General features: G+C 39.6%; 1 pseudogene; it reads left to right on the top strand.

Moving 5' to 3' along the window:
- Nucleotides 1–1,102: 1,102 nt before the first annotated feature.
- Nucleotides 1,103–4,972, top strand: LOC133723067 (probable L-cysteine desulfhydrase, chloroplastic; annotated as a pseudogene).
- The last annotated feature ends 818 nt before the right edge of the window (nucleotides 4,973–5,790 follow it).

The following is a 5,790-nucleotide window of genomic DNA, read 5'->3' as shown; positions in this document are numbered from 1 at the left end:
GTGAAGAGGTATGCTGATAATTATTATCATCTATACAGATAAAGTGAAGAGGGATAACTAATCAATAGTTATATCTATTCACTCAAGAGGCACAATGGTTGAGGTCTATAAAAGGAACCTCAATCCCTTCCATAATCATGCATTCAGATATTTGTATTTCCCTTGTTTTGTCTAGATCAAAGACATCATACCATTGTGATCATCAGTCTAACGACACTAATCACAACGATCCTTTTCGATATTTTTCAGCAGTGGCATCAGAGCAGCGTTATGATACAAGGGAAATCAAATCAATCGTTTGTTACCAATAGGTATTACAATTCAAACAAACACAATTTACAGCGACAACAAGAAGGGGATAGAGACTTGACATACAACAAAGAAACACTCGTAAGTTTTCATTCTTTACTCATTAGTCCCATACTTAGTTTATCATGGCCAGTACGTCCAAATTGGAGAATATGAAGATAGAGAGGAACATAGTATCAATCATTGCATATGAAAAAGAATAATCACTTATCTACTTACCCATAGGAAAACATTATATACGTCAAAAATCAAAAAGCCTCTTGTTGCATCTGAATTATACTAATTGGGAAGAAGACAACGCATTAGCTATTGCTACAATTCTTAACCATATGGAAGATGATTTGATTCATCTCTATGAAGGGTATGAGACCACCAAAGAAATCATGGATGTATTAGATCAAAAATACGAGTCTCAATCTCAAACATACAAGTAATTCTTGCTTGTGAAATATAACAGCACTCTTATGAACAAATATGATGACGTGGTGGATCATATTACAAAAATAGAGTTATTAGCAAAGGACTTGTCCAATGCTGGCCATTTTATTCCAAACCAAATGCAAGTTTCTACACTTCTCAACAATCTTCCCAAATCATGGGATTATGTGGTGACGTCCTTGACCTATGGCCAAAAAGAGTTATCCATGAACATGCAATTTGCCTGCTATATTGACAGTTGAAGAAGTGAGAATGAACAAGAGTAAAAACAAAAATAGTAGAGGTAACCTCCTAATAGCTGAGGAGTCACAAAGACATAAAATAACAAAATCATAGTCTCTACAAGACTAGCAACATGAAGAATCACAAGTTCAAAGGCAAAAAGTATGGGTGTTACTTCTGTGGAGAAACTGGTCACATTAGATTGAAATGTCCCAAATATCAAATGAACAATGACAAGCTTAAGGAATTAATTTTGACAATCTCTAAAGCACTCACTGTGGAATGTGAAGAACAATGGTGTGTCGACTCCGGAGCTACAAGACATGTTTGCAAGAATAAATCCTTTTTCATCAACATCAACAAAAAAGCACAAGGAGGGCATCATTTATACATGAGGAACAATACATACATAGATGTTCTTGGAGAAGGAGATTGCAAGCTTCCATGTAATTAATGGCACAAATGTGATTCTCAAAAATGTCTTGTATGCATCCACCATTAGAAGAAATCTAATCTCTGTTGCTATGCTTGAAAAGAAAGGTTTTGAAGTGAGATTCAAAAATGGTGTGGTCAATCATTATCGATAAAGAGGGTCGAATGGTACTTAAGGATACTAGAATCAATGATATGTACACAGTTATTATTAGTAATAAAAGTATTTCTTCTGAATATAATTTTTGTCTCTACTTCATATACAACTTTATTATGACATTTGAGATTATGACACATAAATAAAAATGAGGACTAAAATCAATTTACCCCTCTGAGGTTTGGTTCTAACATCATGTTAATTAGTTCATGTGGTTTCAATTTAATCAGTAACACCCCTAAACTTTCTAATTTCATCAGTCATGTCCAATTTCACTTACTCCGTCTAAATTGGATATTAACTTTGACATTGGGACCCACTTTGAGAGCTAAAATGGTCATTTCAAGCCAAAACAAGGCACTCCCACTTTCAGCGTTGTTTTAGTCTATGGAGAATAATATCAAAACACCCCATTAACTCATTCTGCTTCAGGAATGGTAGTAAGACAACTTTAAAGTTGCAAAGGCGAGAGTGAGAAACATAAAATGCGGTGAGAGTGAGAAACATAAAATGCGAAGGTTGTATCAGAAATCGATCTTTCTCTACACCAAACACAATCTCTCAATTTTGTGCAATCCAAAATGCCCCTTACACCTCTTTCACACAATTCACAAACCCAGCAAACAAAGCAACCATGTATTCAGCGAATGATGATCTGGGCTTGGGTTGGTTCATCTCGAAACCGACCTAGAACGAAGCCTAGACAACCCGACCCATTGCGAGTTCGCCGCCGACGTGGAGGTGATCTACAAAGTATTACTAAAATTCCATTCCCTGGTCCCCAAATTGGAGCTTGCTCTGCAACAATCACCTGGGTCGACAAATTTGGGTCCTTTGCTCTCATAAGTTCTCACTTTCAAACTTCAAAGCCGGATATTCCTAACAAATTAAGGAATGGGGCTTCCAAAAGGACTGTTGTTTCTATACATTAGGTGCTACAAGCCGTAATCATTATTCAACTGATTTTTCTTCTATATTTATCACATTCAAGATTAGAGCTATAAAGGAGGGGCTCTGTGACAATGATGATGATAAAGATGATGTAGCCTGCCCTAGAAAGAAAGATGCAAAGTGCAAGAGTGCCTTCTAATATCTGGAAGCATGCACAGTGGGAGTTAAGGTATGATTTTCTTAAAAAATAGGTGTGGCACCCAAAGTGGTTTGTCGCCATATATTGTCAACATAGAATGTCATGCTATGGTTATTAGTACTAAGAAAGCTTTGTTCTGGTCTCATTCTTAATTAGCTTGGGCTATCTCTAATATATGGTTATTGTTCTCCAATCAAATAAGTGTCTGACACTATGTTCTTTGGAGAAAAGAACGATGACACTGTTATTTGCATAAATTTGTTAAGTAACTTATGTTTACATGTTGCTAATGAGATGTAACTTATGTTTACATGTTGCCAATGTTGGTGTGCTAAGATTTTCCTAAATCTATTGTTCTCAATGTACATTGCCCTTTATTGATTTTGAATACCAAATAATATGAAATTGAGGAATATCTTATGCCCTTTTAGCAATGTGATGACCAATTAAGTGGTTGAGTTTATAAGTTATGGTTTAAGTCTTACTTAAAAATATCTTTTCTTCAGGTTGACATAGCATATATCCCATTTGTTGAGAGATTCCAAAGCTTCAAACATTAACTCATGAAAATGCTTTTGCTTCATTATTATCATTGCAGGGAATGCCTTGAGGAAAATAGAGCTGATTCTTGCTCCATTATCGGGTTTGTTATTCAGCTGGGTTTTCTAAAGGTTCAAGCAAGTAGAGCTGGGAAAACATAGTGGGAAATAGTGTTTTGAAAACAGAGCAAGTAGGATTTTGCTCTCTGTGCTTTGTGTTGGCCTGCCTTTTTGTATGTTTTGAAAGCAAAATTTATGGATTTTCAAGGGTTTACAGAGGATTCCAAGTGGGTTGTGGAATTGGATTCGAAGCAGTTAAAGAATTTCTCAGCTGAGATTGAGAAAGGAAAATGAGCACCTTTTTTTTCCCATTATGAGATGGGTTGGAGAATTACTAATTTAAAGAAGGATTAAATACTTGTTACTCCCTGTACTTTTCACCGAAAAACAGTTCAGTCCCTCACCTTTTAAATTAAACAATTTAGTTCTTATTCTCTCTAATTCTCACACAACAGATCCCAAAATGACCATTATACCCCTCACTTTCTTTTTTTATATATTTTATTTATTTTTCTCTCTCTTTTTTTTTTCCTGCTTCTCTCTCTCTCTCTCAAAACAAAACCCCTAATTCGTATTTTGGGTATTCAATTCATCATCAAATTCATCATCTCAATTCAATCAGTACAAATCAAAGAAAGAAAAACAAATCTAAGGGCTGGACCGTGGAAGAAGACGAGGGTGTAGCACATTTGACACGCCGAAGGAGCAGCTCTCGCCTACGACGGCCCCTCCAGGTCTCTCCGCGGCAATAAGGCCAAGACCAACTTCCTGACGTCGTTGATCAGAGGAGATCTCTCCCTCGACCTCAACATCTCCTCCGCCCAGTGGGCCTCCCACTCCGGCCGTCTGGTTGAGCGATGATCAGAATACGCCACCACCGTCGCCGCCATCGTCCTCCAGCAGGCCGCCTGGGGCTTCTCCAAGAGCAAATTCGAGCAGGGCGACGCCGTCGTCATGCTCCATTACGCCTACGGCGCCGTCAAGAAGTCGATCGAGGCCTACGTCACTCGCGCCGGCGGGCACGTTATTGAGGTACCCTTGCCGTTTCCTTTGAATTCCAACGATGAGATTGTAACCGAGTTTAAGAAAGCTTTGGAGAAGGGGAAGGCTAATGGTAGGAGGGTTAGGTTAGCTGTGATTGATCATATTACTTCAATGCCGTGTGTGGTTATACCTGTTAAGGAGTTGGTTAGGATTTGTAGGGAGGAGGGGATTGATCAGGTTTTCGTCGATGCGGCTCACAGCATTGGGTGCACTGAGGTTGATATGAAGGAGATTGGGGCTGATTATTATACTAGTAATTTGCACAAGTGGTTCTTTTACCCGCCGTCGATTGCGTTTTTGTATTGTAGGAAGTCGCCCAAGGGTGTGGAATTGCACCACCCGGTGGTTTCGCATGAGTATGGGAATGGATTGGCTATTGAAAGTGCTTGGATTGGGACTAGGGATTACAACCCTCAGTTGGTTGTTCCGGCGGTTTTGGACTTTGTTAATAGGTTTGAAGGCGGAATTGAGGGGATCAGGAAGAGAAATCATTAGACTGTTGTTGAGATGGGGCAGATGTTGGCGGAGCGATGATCAGAGTGGAGGTCGGAGAGGTTGATGGTGGGGATTGATTCGGCATCGGGTTGGGTCGTGGGTTGGAATTGGTGTGATATTATGGGTGGGTGGATAAAGATCGGGGGATGGAGGAGAGACTTGAGTCGACGAGGCCTTTGACTCCGAGCTTGGAGTCGTCGAATTGTCAATGTGGATGAACTCGAGGTCAGAGACGAATTTGGAGAGAGAGAGAGAGAGAGAGAGAGAGAGAAGCAGGAAAAATAAAAATAAAAAAGAGAGAAAAATAAATAAAAAATATAAAAAAAGAAAGTGAGGGGTATAACAGTCATTTTGGGACCTGTTGTGTGAGAATTAGAGAGAATAAGGACTAAATTGTTTAATTTAAAAGGTGAGGGACTGAACTGTTTTTCGGTGAAAAGTACAGGGAGTAACAAGTATTTAATCCTTTAAAGAAGATAGTTTGGCAAAGCTTCAAAATGTAGGGAGAGATTCTAATGAGGACCACTAAAATGAGGACTTCATGGGGACTTTCTTGTGAGACTCACTTTTCAGTCACATTTCTGCAAATTAACAGTTAAATGTGTAGATTTTCATGTGTACTTAATTTTCAATCAAATTGTAACAGTGAACAAATTTTAAGGTACCAATGTTTGTGATGCTCAAAATAGAGTAGAGAACGTTGCGTTAGGGTTTGCAAAAAGGTCTACTTGCCTCAGTCCGACGGCGCGTCCATGGACGCTGTCGTCGGACGAGATATGTTGCTTGGTGAACGCGGCTCCTTAGTTCAAGGGGATCAGTGGCCGGTGGTAGGAGAGATCGCGGTAGCCGAGAGGGTTTGGTTCGGTTTCTGCATATCGGGGTTGTGGGTCGGATTGGAGGATGGAAGCGTGACTAGGGGCGCTGGTTTGGTGGTGAAGGAGGCTGGGGAGGCGGGCTTCGTGCTGGAGGCTCCATTTGTGGGTGGATAGAGCATATCCAATCTA

The sequence above is a fragment of the Rosa rugosa genome, chromosome 7, assembly GCF_958449725.1.
Source record: "Rosa rugosa chromosome 7, drRosRugo1.1, whole genome shotgun sequence".
Lineage (NCBI taxonomy): Eukaryota > Viridiplantae > Streptophyta > Magnoliopsida > Rosales > Rosaceae > Rosa > Rosa rugosa.
This window is presented reverse-complemented; position numbering and strand designations above follow the sequence as displayed.